At 47.4% G+C, this 21,457-nt stretch overlaps 1 protein-coding gene across 2 annotated transcripts in view; it reads left to right on the top strand.

The window, feature by feature from the left end:
• Positions 1-1,628: 1,628 nt before the first annotated feature.
• MBD4 (methyl-CpG binding domain 4, DNA glycosylase) overlaps positions 1,629-21,457 on the top strand; it is a 152,426-nt gene continuing 132,597 nt past the window's right edge. Inside the window, exon 1 of one of the 2 annotated variants that reach the window (XM_069206318.1) lies at positions 1,629-1,927. The gene's annotated coding sequence lies outside the window, so the exon portion shown is untranslated. The remainder of the gene's footprint in view (positions 1,928-21,457) is intronic. The other variant, XM_069206317.1, reaches the window with a different exon arrangement.

Here is a 21,457-nt window from a genome sequence, read left to right as displayed (position 1 = left end):
CACTCTACTCTGCAGCGTTGCACTCTCCACCACTGTACTATGCACCTATGTACTACTGCATTCTATGCCACTCTCATCACTCCACTCTACAGCACTTTGCTCTTCTCTGCACCACTCTACACTACGCCACTGCACTCCCTGCAACGTGAGTCTACTCTGCAATCTATGCTACTGCACCACTCTACACTACAGTTCTCTCTGCCACTCTATTGTATGCCACTCTACTCCACTGCACTCTGTGCCACTCTACTGTTCCACGTCACTCCATGCCACTGCACTCTACGCTAACACACTCTAAACAACTGCACTGTACCCCACTGCACTGTACTTTGCACCACTGGGCTTTACACCACTGCTCCTATGCTACTCTACTCCACTCCACACCAATATGCCACTAACGTTAAGCCATGCTGAACAGCAGCTACTCTGGTGTATAACATGGCTAATGGCTAAAACACATTAGCAAAGCCAATAACTCTTTGGTAGATGAGACCTATTGCTTTGCCAATGTTTGTTAGTACTATGAGGTACCAAAGGACCTGAAAGAACTGTGAAAAATACAATTACATTATAATGAAGGCTGCTACAAAAAGCGCAAATACATTTCGGTTAAATTAAAAAAAAGTGCTTCTCAAATACAGATTTGAATAATATACAATTTATACCTAGTACTAAAAAAATTTATAACACTCCATTAAAACCACACACTCTACAGCTCACCTTGGAACGCCATTACAATACCTCTCTAAAAGAAATATCTTTGCCACCAGAAAACTTCAAGTGACTCCTTTTAGTAAAGTCAATGTAGGTTTTCAAGCCCCTTTGTATTTGCAGATTTACCAGTTGGGCACATTTGCATGTCTGTAGGGAAGGAGACCCTTGTCAAGAAGGTCTGATTCTTATCTGTCTGCCCCTCCCTCAGAGCACTGGAGACTCCCTGCCTTTCAGTCCAGCTAGGGAAATTGATCTGCCCGTAATTTCGACCCTGCCTCCATTGCCCTTTAGGTGAAAGGCTAAAATTACGGACAAATGCCGTCTGTTAAAGCTTTCATCACGGACAACAGGGCGAAATTACGGACAGTCCGTGAAATTTACGGACGGGTGGTCACCCTACTTCCCACATAGGCTCAAAACAAAAAGTCAAAGCGAATGTGACCCTGTGCCGTGTGACCACCAGAGATCACGTAAAGCGCACTAATACATTCAATAGAGTACGCGCTATATAACAAAAAAAAAAAAGGAAGGATAAAAACTTCAGACCCTACCCACGGTATTCTATTGTTTTGCAGCATTTAAGCTAACGGTTACTACCCTATATGGACCGCTGAAGCGTTTGTAGCTCGCCATCCCTGTTTAAGCGCTTCAGCTCCCCACGCAGGGGTAGTAAATGCTTCATAAACGGTACAGCGCATCGCTGGGTGCCCAGTGCAGGTCTTTTGTACTTATAAAGCGAAAAAAGGTCGCTCCATCGCAAACGTAGAAGGACGCTCCCGGAATTACAACCAAGAGAAGGGATTAGGAAATCACAGCAAAGGCGGGGGAGGGACCAGTCGTTGACCAGAAGAGGATGTGCGCATGCGCACGTAGATTTCGTTGAACACGCGCAATGGAGCTATGGTCAGGACGCCAGCCAATGGGCATGCGCCATCCATGTGCCAGGCAAACGCGCTTGCGCAATGCGCTCTGCTTTTGACAGGCCACACAGGGTTAATCCTACGGTTGGGCATGCGCGTTGTGCGTTTGTGGCTCCTGCGCGTGCGGGCCCCCCCACCCGTGAAACAGGATTCTGGATCCGCCATCCTCGCACCCTATGCGGGCATGCTTCCTGCACAGGACGCTGTCCTCGCGAACCTGCGCAGTGCAGCCCACGTCCCCCTGCTGTGTGCCTGCTTAGGATCTCCGTGATGGCGTTCGGTGAGGCGAGAAGGTAAGACCATGGGCTGAGATGGCTGGAGGTGGCGGAGAGGGTCACGCGCGCCGTGGTGACTGGATTCCGATAACGTCCGGGCAGTGGCACCAAATGCTTTACGGTCACAGGCCTCTCTTCCCGCCAAGACAAAGGGTGCGAGGGGAGGGGCAGCAGGAGGAGGGGACTGCAGGCGCAGGAGGTTGTGAGGGTGGCTAGTAGGGAGCGAAGGGTGTAAAGAAGGAGTAGAATCCGCTTGAGTAGGAAGGGAAGAGGAGATGAGGGTGGAAACGATCTCCCTATTAAGAGGGGAAGGCTACGCTTGGTGGTGTGGTTGGTTGGTTGGAACATAGATCGATGTGAGGGGGGCATTGAAAATAATTGGGATGGCGAAATGCAGAGGGCAGATCCGTTTGTGGGGTTCGTGGAGAGAGCCTGACGGGTCGAGAGTAAATGTGCATGGGCTAGAGGCTGAACGGGGAGTGTGGAAGCTGTACCTGAGTGGGGGCGTGGCCGTGGTAAATGATGGGGCTTGTGGGATCTTAATGCTTGCAGATGTTTTGGAAGAAAGACCCCAGGTGGGAAGATTGTAGAAGCTGTTCTGTTTGGTCAGCCTAAAGGTGGTGCAGCATAACAGAAGGAATGTTGGACTTGGGTACTTTGTATTCTGTTTATTCCTTGTCGTTTGTGGTTGTGGGAAGGTGCCATGACAGGATTGTAGAAACTATTGTGTTTGGTCAGCCTAAAGGTGGTGCAGCATAACAGAAGGGATGTTGGACTAGGGAATCCTGTATTCTATTTATTCCTTATCGTTGTTGATTGTGGGAAGGTGCCATGACAGGATTGTAGAAACTGTTGTGTTTGGTCAATGTAAAAGTGGGGCAGCATAACAGAAGGGATGTTGGACTAGGGTACTTTGTATTCTATTTATTCCTGATCGTTGTTGATTGTAGGAAGGTGCCATGACAGGAGAGGCAGAGCACCAAGTGGTCTTGTTATCCTTCTTTGACAGTGCTAATATAAATATATAGCGTATTTCACCAGACGGAGTTGCATACGTGGTCTATGCCCTGTTTTTTCATGCGCATGAGGAATAAACAAAGACATTGGATATATCTTGCTGTAGAGTAATGTATTGTGGAATATGTTTGGTGTTCTGAAGTTGAATTTGACCTTTTACTGTAATATTACACACCCAACGGTGTGTATTTATATTTACAAGATATACATGTTTGCGTGCTTTTATTGCAGAAATATTAGTGGTATCAAAACCCGTATTTCAAAGGAAAGCGCAAAATACACGAATTATTTCACACATCCTTGTGATATATGGCTTTCATAGCCATAATGACAGCTCCCAGACCACTCTGCTGAGCTTTATCTTTGCAAGGCTCTTACAGTGATAGAATTACGCATCATAGATGACAAAATAACTAGGCACGGTTGTCAAAATCATTTAGATAAAAACACAATTTTTGTAACACATTCTCAGGCAGTAATATGTTCATCCATTTCAGCGTGCAAAATTTTTTGTGAAATCTTCAAATTATAAGACAAGTATACGGTGTAAGCAAAACAAACACACAAATCCATTTGCCTTCACAATTGTCCAGCGTGCTGTCTCACTTTGTGTGTGTGTATGTATATGTATGTTATATATAAATCACCAAAGATATTCACTGCACTCCACGAAGTTTCATTAGTGCATATTTATTCCAATTAACCACCAACGCGTTTAAACTCCCTCCGCAGTCTTGTTCACAGTGAGTGAGTCCCTTTTCCCTTTTGCTATTTATACCCCATGGTGTTACAGCATTCATAGTGCATTATGGACAGTGTAGTTTCCAATGAACAAAAATAGTGGAGATGGTGGAGCTATGTTTGAATAAAAACATTTTTCTATTTAACAAAAACATCTATAAGCAAGTGAGAGGAACTGCCATGGGCATTTCTCTATCCCCAAGTTATGCCAAACTAACCTTGGGTTGGTGGGAGAGGGAAATAGCATGGCAAGGTGGATATTCTGAATACTTGGACAAGATAGTACTATGGCTACGCTATATAGATGATTTATTCTTGATTTGGAATGGCACCAAGGAGAAATTTGTATCATACTTTAAAATTCTGAATGCAAATGAATGTGGTTTAAGCGTCACTTATGATATTAGTGACAAACAAATTGACTTTCTGGACATTAGGGTATATTTACACAATGATCAGATCAATACAACTGTATTTAGAAAAGTGAGTTCTACCAATAGTGTCCTACATGGGAGCAGCTTCCACCCAAAACCATTGATAAAAAGTATTCAATTTGGCGAATTCCTGAGAATGAGACGGAAATGCTCCAATGATGAAGAAATGGAGTCTCAATTCAGTATGGTACGAAAACGTTTTATGCGTCGTGGATATCTGAGAACCAATATTGAATCAAGTGAGAAAAGAGCTAAGAGGATCTCTCGACAGGAAACTCTGGTAGATAAAGGTGCAAAAAGATGAAGCGACAAAGAGGATATGTGCCCTCGTCTAATTCTCACTTACAGCAAAGAAAGTAAGGACATAGAATCAGTATTCAGAAAACATTGGAAGATACTAAGAAGTGATCGAGATCTGGCAAGAAGAATAGGTGGTAAACCACAAATATCATACAGAAAGTCACGCTCATGGAAAGACACATTGGTAAAAAGCCATTACGAAGCACCAATTATGAGGAATTGGTTGAAGATCGAGATAACTGGCTTCTACAAGTGCAATAAATGCAAAGTATGTCAAATTGCAAGAAACAGCAAAACCTATATGGATTACAGTGGCAAAACCATACACATTCAACAAAGAATCACTTGTGATAGCCAATATGTAGTCTATATGCTTGAATGTAAATGTGGCTTGAGATATATTGGGAGTACAATCTGTCCATTAAAGAAAAGGATCTTGGAACATACCAGAGCCATTACCAATCAAGACATGAGCTATACAATGGCAAAACATTTTGCAAAATCGCATACCAACGATTGGCGATCGCTACAATTCATGGGTATAGCGCAAATGAAAAGGAGTGAAAGAGGAGGGGACAGAATCAAAAAGTTAAGACAAATGGAGAGTAAACTTATCATCCAGCTCCGCACAAAGATGCCTTATGGGCTGAACATGGATGAGGAATTACATGTGCACCTGTAACCTAGTAATTTGGATAAATACATGGTAACAATGATGTAGGAGGGCTATGGATGTCTAATTACCAAAAACTACTAAACCATGACATGTTCTGTCAAAGAATGATAGACACTGAGTTAGAGAGAATTGATATTCACTAACATTTATGCAGAATAGAACTAATCAAGTGAAAAAAGAAAAAAGATCATCACCATTGCAAAAATAATAATGAATGAAATCAACAAATTTTACAACTCTAGGATCACTGCAGATATGTAGAAATGTTATGATTAAGAAAAAATATAAAAATATAGGAATATTAATTTAAAATCAACACTCTAACATATATATGTAAGGTTAAAAAGCTTTAGATTATTATTCATGCATAGTGTAGACAATCATAGTGATGTAATTAATCAGGAAACAATTAACAGCAGATGTAATTATGAACTAGAGGGGAAAAGTAACACATAAGAGAACAAACACAAAGAGTACAACACATTGTAAATTTATACTCTTATTTTTATTTGTAAAAGTTTTTTTTGTTTTGGGAAAATATGAAATTTTTGCTCATTGGAAACTACACTGTCCATAATGCACTATGAATGTTGTAACACCATGGGGTATAAATCGCAAAAGGGAAAAGGGACTCACTCACTGTGAATAAGACTCCAGAGGGAGTTGAAACGCGTTGGTGGTTGTTAATTGGAATAAATATGCACTAATTAAACTTTGTGGAGTGTAGTGAATATCTTTGGTGATTTATATTTTTCGAGACTGGTCCTCTCCGGCAGTGGAGTGTGCCGCCCAGCAACTTTCAGACCATCTTTGTTTCTATATATATATATATATATATATTCATTCATTGCAGAATATCATGCTTGACCAAGTCTGTTCTTACAGTTCTACTTATATGCAGCTACTGGTTCGTAGCACCTTCATTAAAACACATTCGCATCCAGTACTTTCAACATAGGCCCATTGTTTGGTCTACCTGTTCCACGGGTACAGTTCACATCAACACCTGCCTGTCCTCTGATATAAGGGTTTTACTCCAGATCATTTGGGTGTGTGGGGGGGGGTAGGCCTCCATGCACACACATGATCGTGTTGTGTGCCGATGTAACTGTCAGTACTGTGACTTCCTTGTGTTGTAGTTTTTTATTGCATTTAACAGTATACAACATTCCAACCATTACAATATGACATAATACAACCCTTTATGGCGAAAAAGGCAGTTAGTCCACATGAGTTATACTATAGAACAACAATTCGTGGGTAACATGTTCTAGGAAGAGCACATGAGTGTCGCTAAAGGTACATCTGTAGGTACATGGCACGTATATCTGTGGTTGTGGGACCTAACAATTTTTTGGGGGTAGGGGGGAGAGAAGAAAAAAGATAGAGGGATAGCAGAAGGGGCCAACAATGAGGGGTAATAAACACTAGTAATAATGATGATAGCAAAGATGGTGCTTGTAATAATAATGACATTGGAGGCAATTGTCAGCAAACAACAGATCAGGGAATACTAATCTATACTAAGAGGAGGGGGGTGGGGAGTGATAGGGGAGGGGGATGGGAAGTGGAGAGGGGGAGGTGGGGATGGGCGAAGAATGCAAGTCGTTCTAGTATCTGCTTTCTTAAAAGAAAAAAGGGGCGAGGGATAGGGGATAGTGGAGATCAACTGTCAGATTAGGACAATTTTCCGGAGTTTGTCTGCCGTTTGTGAATCTAATGTCTCTGTTTATTGTCTTCTCCCTGGCTTATGATTGAAGTAAATAGATATGCTTGCATCTATCTCGGGCGGTATCCTTCCAAGAATAGCAGGAGCTATCTGAGACTGCATAAGTGGTAATAATAAAAGCTGCTCCATGATAGTTGGATTGTGTAATGGCAAAGGTTGTGGTGGCAAGGATTGTAGGAGAGTGGCTTGTCCAGGTCTTGTAGTGTTAGGCAAGGAGGGGGAAGAGAAGGGAGCAGGAAGGAGGAGGATAAGAGACGATAAAGAGGAGAAAAAGCAGGGAGGGGAGAGAAAGGTGGAGATAAAGAGGCAGAGAGAAAAAAGGAAAGAAAGGGAGAGAGAAAAGAAGAAAGAGGGAAAGAAGAAAAAGAAAGAAGGGCTGGGAAAGCAGAAGGTGAGAGACCTGGTATCGGAGAGAGGAGAGGGAAGGGGGGAGGAGGGACAGCAAAGAAGAAATAAATTGATGGGAGGGGAGGGATAGAGGGGACGTAAGAGGTGGGGTGTGAGAACCAGTCGGCCAAGTGCATTGGTCCCAGGGCTAGGAAAACAAAGGGGAGGAATGGGAGAATGGGGGGCTGTGGGTAAGAAAAGGAGGGAGGGAGAGAAGATAAGGGTAACAGAGGGAAGAAAAAGAGAGCAGAGGACACATGCGTGGGATCAGCTGGTGAGCAGCAATAGTGACTGTAACATCGGTTCGACTTCGGGGAGGAAGGGAGCCCATACTTGAGCAAAGATGGCAGTCTGATCCTGAAGGTTGTAGATGACCCTCTCATGCGTGGCGATGGTGAACATAGCCACAGACCATTCTTCGGGCGTGGGTGGCGCCGCAGATCTCCAGTGTCACAGGATACATATTTTCGCAGTTGCCAGGGCTGTGTGTAGGAGTCTTTTTTGCGGTCGTGATAAAGCCGGGAGAGAGGTCATGTCGAGTAGCATGGGTGAGGTGCAAGCGGAGATCCGGCACGAGGTGTCCTTGTATGAGGAGGGGGACGAATGGTGTAATGCAAGTTTTTACAGAGTATTTTGCGCAGCCCCGGAGGGTCTGGATACGGCGGCTGCGCAGGCGTATTTTGCGGACATTGCACTTGTGTGGTTTGACGAGGCACACTGGTTGTACTGGATGTTCCGTTCTCTGTGGAGGAGGTGGCTGCAGCGATCCGCGGCCTGCCTGGTGGTAAGTTTCCTGGTACTGATGGCTTGACTCCTGCGTTTTATAAGGAATATGCGGATATTCTCGCCCCTTACCTTCTGGAGGTATACGCAGAGTCCTTGGAGACTGGGATCCTTCCTGCTTCGATCCGGGAGGCTCTGATAGTCACGATTCTTAAACCAGGGAAGGATCCGGCTCGATGCGACTCGTATCGCCCACTCTCTATGATCAATATTGACAACAAAATTCTGACTAAAATGATCGCAGCACGTTTGCAGCCGCTCCTTCCCAGACTGGTGATCCCGGGTCAGTCGGGATTTGTACCCGGGAGGTCCACATGTCACAACTTGCGCACATTCTTTGCGGTGGCGGGCTCGTAGGGGGCGCAAGACAAGGAGGCGGCAGTGTTTCTAGATGCCACCAAAGCTTTTGATTCTCTAGCGTGGGAGTATATGTTCGCGCTTTTGGCCCGGGTGGGTCTCAGCGCGCGCTTTGTGCAGCCGATTAGATTATTGTACACCCTGCCTACTGCTCGGTTGCGTCTCAACGGGTGCGTGTCGGCCCCATTTCCTGTTGCTCGCGGTACGCGTCAGGGCTGCCCGTTGTCCCCGCTACTCTTTGCGGCGGCGATGGAGCCCCTGGCGGCGGGGCTGCGACAGAAGCATAACAATAGGGGTTTGGAGTTCCGACAGAAGCCTGTCTTGGTTTCTATGTATGCTGATATTGCGCTATATGTGCGGAATCCCAATCGAAACTTGGACATCTTATTGGACGAGACCGTGCACTTTGGCACCTTCTCCGGCATCACGATCAACTGGTCGAAGTCGGTGGTCTTGCCTTTGACTTCGAGAGTGGCGAAGTTCGATTCGCGGTATCCCATGGCTTGGGTGGAGGGCCCGGTGCGCTATCTGGGGGTCCAACCGATGCTCAGATGTTCCAGGACGGCGGTGTGCGTAGATTTCTTCGGGATGCGGGCTTGACGGAGCTGGGAGACTGGTTTGTGGATGGTCGCCTGATTAATCTTTTGGAGGTACTCGATGACAGTGGTGTAACGGTGTTGCAGCGAATATATGCTCTCAGGGTTAGCGCTCTGCTGCGGGCTTGATTTCCAGGCTTGCCGGAGGTTCCCTCGGAGTGCTGTGTTTTGGAAGTGCTGTGCTGCGCACGGTCACGGCGTAATCTAGTTGCCAAACTGTATAATTGCATTCAGGCGCAGAGAGGTGGCCCTGGGGAGTCTTCTAGGGTCAGGTGGGAGAGAGACGTGGGTGAACCTATCACAGAGGCAATGTGGCGAGGCTGCTGCACCCACATGAGAGTGCCATCCCTGAACTATAGGCTACGGCTGTTACATTTTAAGTTTTTGCATCGTTTATATCATACACCCAGCGGGCTCCATTCCATGGGCCTGCGCGCGGATGCGCAATGTGAGCGCTGTCGTGCACCAGACGCAGGTTTCCTGCACCTGGCGTGGGAATGTGCGGAAGTTCAAGCTTTCTGGGTGGAGGTCTTGCGCACAATTGTTGAGGTAACTGGCTCTGAGATACCCATCGCCCTCAGGGTTGCGCTACTTGGGTGTGTGAATGAGATTAACGGGCCGCATAGGCGGCTGGTTGGCTTACTTTTGCTATTGACCAAGCTCAGAGTCGCCATGTGCTGGGGCATGGGGCGGGCGCCGCGAGGGTCTGAATGGCTGCGGGATGCTGCCTTTTGTCAAGATCAGTTGATGATTTTTTGGAAGCTTATGCCTGAAGGCTCCCAGCCGAAGGATATCTGGGCTGCACTGCGTGAGTACCTGGCGTCCAGGAACAAGCAGGCGGAATGATGTGTGTTTGCCCACGTTCTGATGCTTTCCCCTGCTCCCCCTGACTGGGTTAAGGATTGTGTATAGCTGAGGTCGGCTGGTGTAGCCTGGCTTGTGCACCCCACCTGCCTTTTTTGTTTATCTTTTAGTTGATTTACCCCTCTCTTGTTGATATATTGGCTTCGCTGTTTGATACGACAATCCCTCCTGGACTGGATATGTGGACTGTCTCGACTGGAATTCTGATGGGTTGAGCCGGTGATGAGGCTCCGGATCTTGACACACACTGCGAGAAACGCTTGGAGTATTGCCGAGGAGGATAAATCCTGAAGCTGAGGAGGGTTGTAGTATGTACAGTCTGTTGCTATAATAGGGGAGCCGTTTGTGCTGTTGTCTGTTCTGTATTATGCAATAATCAATAAAAATAAAAAAAAACTTCCTGCCCCAGGGGACGGGACCTGGAGAGACTCCTTCACAGCCACAACAACAGGGGACAGCTACTACACGCGGTGGCGCTCCATACGCAGGTGGCAGACAGACAAATCCCACTCCCCCTTAAAACTCCTAGCTGAGTCCACTTGAACCTGCCTTGTCCTCTGGGATAGTTGAAACCGAGAACATTGCGGCCATGGCCCCTCCTTGGTCTGGAAACAGTGGACCCTCTACTGACCCGTCGGCTGGCTGAGTACAGTTTTTTTCATTCCTACATAATGTTCGATGTTTTAACTTCTTTTTTTTTTAAATATTATATTTTCGCTATTTCTGTTTGGCAAAGTTTTCTTACATTCATCAAGAGGGGGGGTCAAGCTGCATAGACTTATGAAGATTGTTCATACTCCACTGGGTTTGATGTAATGTGGGACAGTTCATGCTCCTTAAGTCTTATAGCCCTGTAATGGCTTTTCTGACATAGCTGTTAACCTAGTGAAGAGTGCAGTGTGAGTTGATTATTTTTCATTGTTATGTTTCCGTTTTGTAGACCCTGTGCTGCTCTCTACATCCTCTCCTCCCTTTAAGTTGAAGTTTATGTTTAGATTTAGCCACTTCTATTCCACCCAGCCACTCCCACCCCCACTCTGAGTGGGCCTATCCCTCGGCGGTGTGACGCTGCATTGCTTTGCCCCCTCTCCCCCCCCCCTTGTTAAAGGGCATCAAGCCAAACTATACCTTATCATGACACGCTCCTACCGTGGGGGAACCCAGCACCGGGATTATGGGAAGCTGGTCTCAAGGGATAATCCTTGAGACCCCGTGGCCCGGCCGGCTTTGCCCCGCGCTGGGACTAGTATAGTCCGGGTATAGACCCGCAGATTAAAGCTTAGGTTCCCTGGGCCTCAGTTAGCTCCATCTTCCTACTCCTCCCTCCTCCTTCCTTCTTTCTTAATCTTATCTCCCCTTCTATTTTCTATTCTCTCTTCTTTCCTCCTTTCCCTCCACACACTTATTCTACATTCTTACCTCCTACCTCCCATCCGTTCCACCTCCTCCCCTCCATGGTGTCTCTCTATTTCACCTACCTCTCTTCCTATTCCCCTCCTCCACACCCCACCTCCCCATTCGCAAGCCAATTAGCCCTAAATTCAACAGCACCCCGCACCTTCCCCACCCCTCTCCTTGCCCTCCTACTCCACCTCTTTATACCTCTCGCTCCACCGCCTCTAATAGTCTGGGAGCCTTCAGGCATAAGCTTCCAAAAAATCATCAACTGATCTTGACAAAAGGCAGCATCCCGCAGCCATTCAGACCCTCGCGGCGCCTGCCCATGCCCCAGCACATGGCGACTCTGCGCTTGGTCAATAGCAAAAGTAAGCCAACCAGCCGCCTATGCGGCCCGTTAATCTCATTCACACACCCAAGTAGCGCAACCCTGGGGGCGATGGGTATCTCAGAGCCAGGTACCTCAGCAATTGTGCGCAAGACCTCCACCCAGAAAGCTTGAACTTCCGCACATTCCCACGCCAGGTGCAGGAGACCCGCGTCTGGTGCACGACAGCGCTCATATCGCGCATCCGCGCGCAGGCCCATGTAATGGAGTCCGCTGGGTGTATGATATAAACGATGCAAAAACTTAAAATGCAACAGCCGTAGCCTATGGTTCAGGGATGGCACTCTCATATGGGCGCAGCAGCCTTGCCACATTGCCTCTGTGATCGGTTCACCCACGTCTCTCTCCCACCTGACCCTAGAAGACTCCCCAGGGCCGCCTCTCTGCTCCTGAATGCAATTATACAGTTTGGTAACTAGCTTACGCCGCGACCGCGCGCAGCACAGCACTTCCAAAGCACAGCACTCCGAGGGCACCTCCGGCAAGCCTGGAAATCGAGCCCGCAGCAGAGCGCTAACCCTGAGAGCATACATTCGCTGCAACACCGTTATGCCACTGTCATCGAGTACCTCCAAAAGATTAATTAGGCGACCATCCACAAACCAGTCTCCCAGCTCCGTCAAGCCCGCATCCCGAAGAAATCCACACACACTGCCGTCCCGGAACATCTGAGCATCGGTTGGACCCCCAGATAGCGCCCCGGGCCCTCCACCCAAGCCATGGGATACCGCAAATCGAACTTCGCCACACTCGTAAGTCAAAGGCAAGACCACCGACTTCGACCAGTTGATCGTGATGCCAGAGAAGGTGCCAAAGTGCACAGTCTCGTCCAATAAGATGTCCAAGTTTAGATCGGGATTCCGCACATATAGCGCAATATCAGCATACATAGAAACCAAGATAGGCTTCTGTCGGAACTCCAAACCCCTATTGTTATGCTTCTGTCGCAGCCCTGCCGCCAGGGGCTCCATCGCTGCCGCAAAGAGTAGCGGGGACAACGGGCAGCCCTGACGCGTACCGCGAGCAACAGGAAATGGGGCCGACACGCACCCATTGAGACGCAACCGAGCAGTAGGCAGGGTGTACAATAATCTAATCGGCTGCACAAAGCGCGTGCTGAGACCCACCCGGGCCAAAAGCGCGAACATATACTCCCACGCTAGAGAATCAAAAGCTTTGGTGGCATCTAGAAACACTGCCGCCTCCTTGTCTTGCGCCCCCTACGAGCCCGCCACCGCAAAGAATGTGCGCAAGTTGTGACATATGGACCTCCCGGGTACAAATCCCGACTGACCCAGGAGCACCAGTCTGGGAAGGAGCGGCTGCAAACGTGCTGCGATCATTTTAGTCAGAATTTTGTTGTCAATATTGATCATAGAGAGTGGGCGATACGAGCCGGATCCTTCCCTGGTTTAAGAATCGTGACTATCAGAGCCTCCCTGATCGAAGCAGGAAGGATCCCAGTCTCCAAGGACTCTGCGTATACCTCCAGAAGGTAAGGGGCGAGAATATCTGCATATTCCTTATAAAACGCAGGAGTCAAGCCATCAGTACCAGGAGACTTACCACCAGGCAGGCCGCGGATCGCCGCAGCCACCTCCTCCACAGAGAACGGAACATCCAGTACGACCTGTGTGCCTCGTCAAACCACACAAGTGCAATGTCCGCAAAATACGCCTGCGCAGCCGCCGCGTCCAGGCACTCTGGGGCAGCATACAGCTGCGCAAAATACTCTGTAAAAACTTGCATTACACCATTCGTCCCCCTCCTCATACAAGGACACCTCGCGCCGGATCTCCGCTTGCACCTCACCCGATCAACTCTCAGTCAGACGCCGCTCGAACTCCGCAAGTCTCCCCTCCATATCAGCCATCTCCCGCCGCAGGGACTTCAATGTTCCATGCTGTTTCGGGAGGCATATTCCCCTAATGAGCACCTTAAATGCCTCCCATAATGTACCCGCCGACCTCACCAAACCCCGGTTCTCAGCAAAAAACAGCACAATAGCCTTGCGCACCTCTGCCCGAAAGGCCACGTCACGGAGTGCCCCACAGGGCAACCTCCACATGAACGACCGGCCAAACTCACTGGGTATCTCCAACACTAACCTAACCGGCGAGTGGTTGGATAGAGTGCGAGGAAGATGATCTACCGATCTCGTCCAGACCTCCACGTCTCTTGTACCCAGCCAGCGATCAATACGGGACCAGCTACCGTGGACCTAATTCACGCACGTACCCTCTCTAGCATCTCCGTGCTTCTGCTTCCACAGATCTACTAAAGCACCACTCTGCATCACCGCCGCCAGTGACTTCGCTGCTGCAACATGCAACACTTGCGATCCATCCTAGAATCCAGGATCACATTAAAATCGCCGCCCCAAATCACTGCACCAGCACCCAGCGATTCCACCAAACGCCACAGCTCTAGGAAAGACTCTGGGTCGTCCACATTCTGTCCGTAAACAGCAACAAGCCGGCAGGCTCTGTCTGCCAACGTACCACTCAGCAAGACCTATCTGCCGTTTGGGTCAATAATCACATCACGGGTACGCCATTGCAAGCCCTTGCGCAATAAGATTGCCACTCAGCGAGCGTAACTCGAGTATGTCGAGCAGTGAGTCTCGCCAGCCCACCCAGCTCTCAATCTGCCCAGCGCAGACGCCACCAAATGTGTCTCCTGCAGCATACAAATATTGATTCCGTGCTGTTTACCATACGCTGCCGCCAGCCGCGCCTTCCGCCTGTCATTGAGCCCACGCACATTCCACGTCAAACATTGAACCGCAGTCACACTATCAGTCCCCACCTCTCCCCCACATGCATACTTCACATCGCCAGGAAGCACAGGCCCACCTGCCAAGGGCTTGAAAGAAAACAGCCAGAGCAACATAGAGAACAGAATACACACAACCCAACAGAGCCCACTCCCTCGCCCTCCCACTCAGAACCCCCAATTGGGCCATTTCAGGGGGGAGGAAGTTGGTGGGCAGACCCTGACCCTCCTGGGGCAAGATCTTGAGATAGAAAGTTCTGGTTTGTAGCCATTGCGCCTCGGTGTGGAGTCGAGGTGGAAGAGTCTGTGAGAGACAGACCATCCAAGAAAGAGCACAAGTCTTCCGGATTGTAGAAGTCTTTGGATGCGCCGTTTTTTGTTACCCACATTCTCGCCGGCTCAAACAGGCCATATTTCACTTCCAGCTGGCGTAGTCGCGGACGGAGGGCCAGGAATGCCCTGCGCCGGTCACTGGTTTCCTTGGAGAAATCTGCTGATATTCGAATTGTGTGTCCGTCTAGTTGGAAGGGACCTTTGAGTACGTGCTTTCTGTATTAGTTGATGAGCCTGTGTATGAGGAAGGAGACAGGCTATGATCGGTCGGGGGCGAGCGTCCGCATCGGTTCTCCGTGGGCCCAGTCTATGGGCTCTTTGGAACTCTAGGGGTGGCTCAAAGGTAGTGCCAGTCAGCCTAGGTAGCGGGTCTCACAGGAATCTGTGGAGGTCTTCACCCTCCATGTTTTCAGGAAATCCTAAGAAACGGACGTTATCTCTTTGGCTCCTGTCTTCTAAGTCCGTCAACTTGCTACGAAGGAAGAGGAGTTCCTGATCTCTGTCCTGGAAAGAAGAGACGTGGGCCTCCGCTTTTGACACTTGTTGTTCCAGTCCCGGGACGCATGTCTGAAAGCTTGCAATTTCCGTACGGATGGATTTTGTTTCCGCCACCATTGAGACCATTGCGCTATCCATCCCCTCCAATCTACGACCAACCGCCAAGATTTCCTGAAGGATACGGTCCATTGTGGGCTCCTGGGCTGGGTCTGCCATCCCTTGGTGTGCGGCAGAGGTATGTGCCGCCGTCGGTGGAGGGACCCCCTTTGCCTGGAGTAAGGGCTCAGAGAAGAGTAACTGCTGTGCCGGCTTGCCCGTGTTCTTGTGAGATGACCATCTGCCTGGTGTCTCCGGCCTTCGTCGTAGGGCTTGGTGGCAACAGCGTAAGGGGGGGGGGGGAGGGCGAGTGATCTGGAGTTTTAGAGGCCCCCTCCTGGGGCTGTAGCAGGTCCCACTCCGCGTGGGCGGGTAGGTGGTTGTAGGATAGGAGGGGGGAGAAACTAAAGGGTTCCCGGTTTCACCGTGGTTTGGCTGGTGGGTAATTCCACCCCCTCGGGTACCGTTGCGTCACCCGTGTTCTGGTAGTGGAAGGAGGTCGCAATCTTGAGGAAGGGGAGGTGTCCGGTGCGATGGCAAAGCGGGGGAGGGTTGGCTGGTCGCGAACTACAGGCTCCATGTGCTGGACCCAGGGTACTCTGGTAGGTAAGGGAGGGCTACCGGATCCTTTTTTTGTCGTGGTATGGGCCGTCCTCTGTAGGTCTCCGCAATAGGTGTAACGCTGGCACCAACGTCACATTGAAGCACGATGAGTCCACCAGACCATGTCCACTGTAACAGGGCGGGGGCGAAATGCATCCAGTGAGGATGTCAGTCAGATCGTGGTGGTAGGCGGTGGCTTGCTTGTGCTGATAGTTCCTCCATCTCAGGGCGCACAGTCTGTTTGCAGTGGGGGGGGGTAGACAGGCTATGTCCAGTAGGTGTGGCAGTGTGCCCAGCGGTGAGGTGTGAGAAGTAAAAGGTAATACCGACCTGTCCCAACGTACTCCGTTGCTGCCCCTGGCGTTTCTCTGGTTTACTGGGTCGTTCGTTCGCTGTCCCCCCTCTTTTTTTATCCAGATGCGTGGGGAGGAGGGGGGAGTACGGAGGCCTCCAGTAAGAGGGAAAGGCAAAGTCTCTTCTCCCCCTTCGCTTTCACTTTTTTTCTTTGTTCCTTTTTTTTTTTCCCCCTTCTTTTCCTCTTTATGTTTTCCAGGGCCCCCAGCTCCTCACAAGGCTCCTACTAGTTCTCTTTGCCCCCCTCTGCGATGGCGTCGTCTTGCCTGGTCCTGGAGGCTGACCCCAGTGTCCAGGGTGACGTGGCTCTGGGGCTACGGCCTTGCGGAGCTCTCTGCCCCCGCCTCGAGTAGCGCCCCAGCTGCAAGTTGGAGGGCCGAGCGGTGCGCTGGCGGGGGTGGGATCGGCAGAGGGTTTAGGAAAATGGTAGGCTCAGGGACGTTCCCTCCGCCCCTGAGCCCTGTGGCCTCCCTTGGCGGCTCAGGCCCGATGCGGCCAGAGGCCACGGCTCCGAGGTCCTTCTCAGGCCACCTCACCGCAATGCTGATTTCTTTGGAGCTCCTGCTCTGTGATGTTCTTGGGAGGCGGCTCCCCCCGGTCTGCTATGTGCCCCCGAGGGGGGAGTGGGGGGGGTGGATGTTCCCGCCCCAGCAGCGCCCCAGTCCACGGCCCGGCCCAGCCGTCCTGCGGAGCACTCGGATCAGGCGGCCATCTCGCTACGTGGTTAGACCACGCCCCCGTACTGTGACTTCCTATGGTGATCTTGAGACTCGTGCCCCCAGAGATAGCTGTCTCAAAAAGTAGCTAACTGTATCACATATCTGAACTGTGTTGGATATGTATGGCAGGGTCTGTTTAATATGCTGGTCTTTTTAGTGTGTTTGCAATATGTTAGGCTGATTTGTTTCCAGCAAAAATTACTTCATTATATTTTGGCTAACACATTCTGTAAGTGTTATATCATTGTTGAGTATATATGTAAGTTAAGACTATAGTGTTTGTTGTATGACTGGATATTGACTGTCTTTAAGTAGAGTATGATGTCCTTGAGAAAGCTGGGGAGTAGTTGAATGGTTGAAGACTAGTTGTTAGTAACCTTAAAGAGATGATGGTCCTTCAGGTCATGCAGACTCTGGATAATGGCACGCTATCATGGCAAGCTATTGTTTATGCCTCAGACTTGCCTTTGCCACAAACCTGGTATGCTCATGGCCACATGGTAATCCCATCTAAATGGTACAGCTTAATCCCAACATTTCGTCTACTCTTAAAAGGTTTTTAGTTTTTCATAGACTGGCACTTTACTCTTAAGCTTCTGTCTAGAACGCAGTTGTTAGATCACTTGTATATCCTATTTCTAATTATTACAGTAAATGGTTCTGCACGTGAGAGCCATAGCAGACTGGGTGACATTCTTCAGACATGTTCCTACAAAATATATGCACTAGAGCTAAGAGTGCCACAATACATTTGTTCTCGAGGCTTCAACAAAAAGTGATGCACAATGGATTAATTCTACCTTTTACTTATTCCTTTACTTTTCGGATGCTGTAGGATCTGCCCAGAAGGTAACAATTGGTGAAATTTAATACAAATTAATAAATAAAATCTACATTTACAGCATAGCAATTAATTCTAGGCTTTAAGTTCTCTCATGGTCTAAGCATCCTTCCACTAACATGTCTACCATCAGTCAAACCTATTACACGTACACGTGTTGTCATTAATTCTAAGTGTTATATAAATGTTTTTCCATTGAAGTACTACTGGCCGCCTGCACGGCTTTTCCTGCCGCTGTCATTGAAAACAAGGTAACATTTTCTATCCAATGGTTCGGGTGAAAAATACTTTTGCCTGGAGTTTAAAAAAAATCCCACTGATGGTAAGAAAAACAAAGACCGCAACCAGATCTGTGGCTCCAGGGATTGGAATACCTAAGTTAAGCACAACAATCACAGTGAAGGAGATGGATAATGATGCAAACAAAAGTGAATGAATTTGAGGATCTAGAGGAGGGCTGCAGGGCTATGGAAGATAAAGGTAGTTAGTAAGGGTATGAGGGGTGCAAAATATGATTCTGGAGATATGAGGGTTAAGGAGGTCCGAGAGCCTTTGAGAATGGTGTGGGAAAGGGAATAAATGACTGAGTGAGGGATGTCAGGAGACTAGAAAGGAAGCCTGGGAGACCTTGGGGTGTGAGTGTGCATTGGGGGCTGTAATAGTCTGGAGTGAAGGTGTCTATGCACTGAGTGGCTTTGGAAAAGATGCAACTCAGTTTTCCAGTTCTTCCACTGTGTGGCAGCCAGCTCATAGCTTGGGAATAGTCCAGTCCATGCTAATGTTGAAAATTTTAATTGGATTTGTTTCTGCTGTGTTATGAATGTTTTCTTCTTCTGTTCTGTTATTTCTATGGTCTGGTTTACTGCTTGCCATTTCCTATGTTTGCGATTCTCCTTCAAGGGAGCCTAGCCAAGGGCCAGATTCATTGGCTCACTCTGTGAATCATGACATGTGAATTGCATTTTTTACTTGGCAGGTAGCCCTAAGTTTCCTGTGGTTGAGAAATGTATGTTCTGTCTGTTGCCAAACTGTACACTATTTTTTTAGGGCGAGCGCACCTGTTGTAAGTGCTGTGGGATTTTAACAATGTCCATCACTTTCACTTGTTCGTGAGCTTGCCTTGCAGAAATCACTTGGCGTCATTGGTAAATACCACCTTGAGGCTGTTTTTGTCACGCCTTGCAGACTGCCCCTGTTACATGGATTACTGCACGGTCGCTGATGTACTTCAGCGTGGACGAATGTTTTTTTTTTCTTTTGTCTCTCCCCTTCCTGTTGCTTGGTGGCCATGGCGCTCACATTGCGAATAGGCATAAGAGTGTGAACTTAATCGGTGGTATTGAAACACTGGTCACATTCTTCACAGTTACCTAATCAGAGTAATTTCTTGTGGCTCTCCCATTGAAACACTTGAAATTGGTAAATGCTTTACACAAAATAGAAATCCTCAAAGCGAAAGCGGCTCTCCCGGCACAGCGGGAGAACTGCTACTAAAATATTCACTGCACTTGGGGAAAATCGCCGCATAATGGTTTGCAGGGCACTACTTTTACAAAACATTTTTGCCCATAACTCAGCCTGCCGTGGTCCTAGGAAAATGGGACCATCACCAAAACGTTCAGCACTGCGTGCTCTTCCTGTCTACGTCATCTCTGGTTCCCCACTCTAAGTTAGTGGGAACCCCAAAATAATAACTCCCACCATTGTTGTTTTTTAAGTGCTTTCATGGCTGGAACTTTTGTTTTACAGCTGAGCATAGTTTGTGTCTTAATGGCCTTATTTGTACAATTATTGTTATAGGCCTGTTACACTTGAAAATGTGTAATGCAGGACGTCTTCTGGGAGCTAAATATGTGGTTATGTTGCATTATTTAATGCATTTTTTTTTGTTTAATTATTTTTTTCTTTTTGTGTGGCTATGCCCTATAGGGATTAACTGAATAGATATACGACCATGTTTCTTACAAATAATGTTTTCATTGTGATGTCCTCTAGGAGCTGTTGTAAGCATCACAGTCATATCAACATACTAAAATATTTGTTGCACACTGAAACTTACTCCATAATGCTTTGCAGGGCATTACTTTTTTACAAAACATTTTTGCTCATAATTCAGCCTTTGGTGGTCCTAGGACAATAGGACCACCACCAAAACGTTCAGCACGACATGCTCTTTCTGTCTAAATCATCACCGATTCCCCACACTGTTAGTGGGGACTCCAAAATAACTAATGATAAAATAATTCATTATATTTTTAAGCTCTCATGGGTGGAACTTTTGTTTTATAGCTGAGAGAAATTATATATTTATGGGCCTTATTTGTAACGTAATTGCAATAGACCTGCTAGCTTTGAAAATGTGTAATGCACTTATGCCCTCTATAGGGTAAATACATGGTTATGCTGCATTACTTTCACATGTTTTTTTCAGAGGGTTATGCCCTGTAGGGGATTACAATATGGTTACATGACCATGTTTCTTACAAATTACAATTTTGTTATGGTGTTTTAAGCGTTACAGTCTAATACAAAAAGTGTATTTCTTAATAAGGGTTATGTGATAATTCTATATGATTTAATCTCGCCTTATTACATTTATGACCATGATTCAGGCCAATTTAACATCTTTATTACACTGTGACTTTTGAGCACTCTTGATATGTTTGAGTGCCCCTTCTAGTTTATTTCTCCTCTGTGGATGTCTTGTGTCTTTTTGGGGGAATTTTGTTAGCCAGCTATTAACTCTGATGGTATTCAATTGGAATTAGCATGGCAGATTGAAATTAGACTGCCAAACTGCAACATTTTCAGTTTTTGCTACAGTTAGAGGAAGAAGGTAAAGGGAAGTGCTTTAGTTGTATGCAGGGCAACTGGACTGATATGGCAGTAAAAGACGAAATTGTGAGGCAGGGTTGACCAATTTATGTGGCAAGAAGTTATGAATTTGCAATGCCAGTAGCTCTAACTAAAAAACAAAATACGAGACCTAATGCATTGCAAATGCTTGTTCTTGATATGCAGCTGTTTCAAGAGGTCAGCTGAGTTTAGCTCCAAATGTTGTGTTAATTTTATATAAGTTGATGGCCATCCACATTTCCTTCCAAATTCCGTTGCAACATGCAGATCTGCTCTTGCACACAAGCTGATGCTTTGTTTAGAATGATCATAGTTCTGTGGCTTTTGGTACTTTTTGTTACCAGACATTTTTTTTTTTTTTTAGCAAAATAAAAAACACTGGAATATCAGCACACATACTTAAGTGGAAGTCTTAATGACCGTAGCTGGGGATGCCTTCACAACACTACAAAAAAGATACAGAGTTATATCAAATGGTCATGCACTACAGACTCAATGGCCGACCATTCTGTCAGCTAAGATATGCTTCAGATTGTAGGTTCACTGTTAGATAAATTGTGCTCTGTACTTTAGGATGCTCTTGAATGGTGTATTTTTAGGGGATGTTCTTGGAATTCATTTGGTGTCCTCAAGTTAATTATATGTGTTTCCTGATGCTAAGAATCCGGAATGAACTTTATTCCACACTGAGGTTAGTGTTGCTCCGACGACTGTTGATTATCATTCAGAATGGCAAAATATATATATTTTTTAATTTGTCAACTCATTGCTGGTGCACGTAAGGAAGGTTAATGCCCTACCTG

The sequence above is a fragment of the Pleurodeles waltl genome, chromosome 9 (genome assembly GCF_031143425.1).
Source record: "Pleurodeles waltl isolate 20211129_DDA chromosome 9, aPleWal1.hap1.20221129, whole genome shotgun sequence".
Classification (NCBI taxonomy): domain Eukaryota; kingdom Metazoa; phylum Chordata; class Amphibia; order Caudata; family Salamandridae; genus Pleurodeles; species Pleurodeles waltl.
Note: the sequence above shows the minus strand (reverse complement) of the source record. Positions and strands in the feature narration are given on the sequence as shown.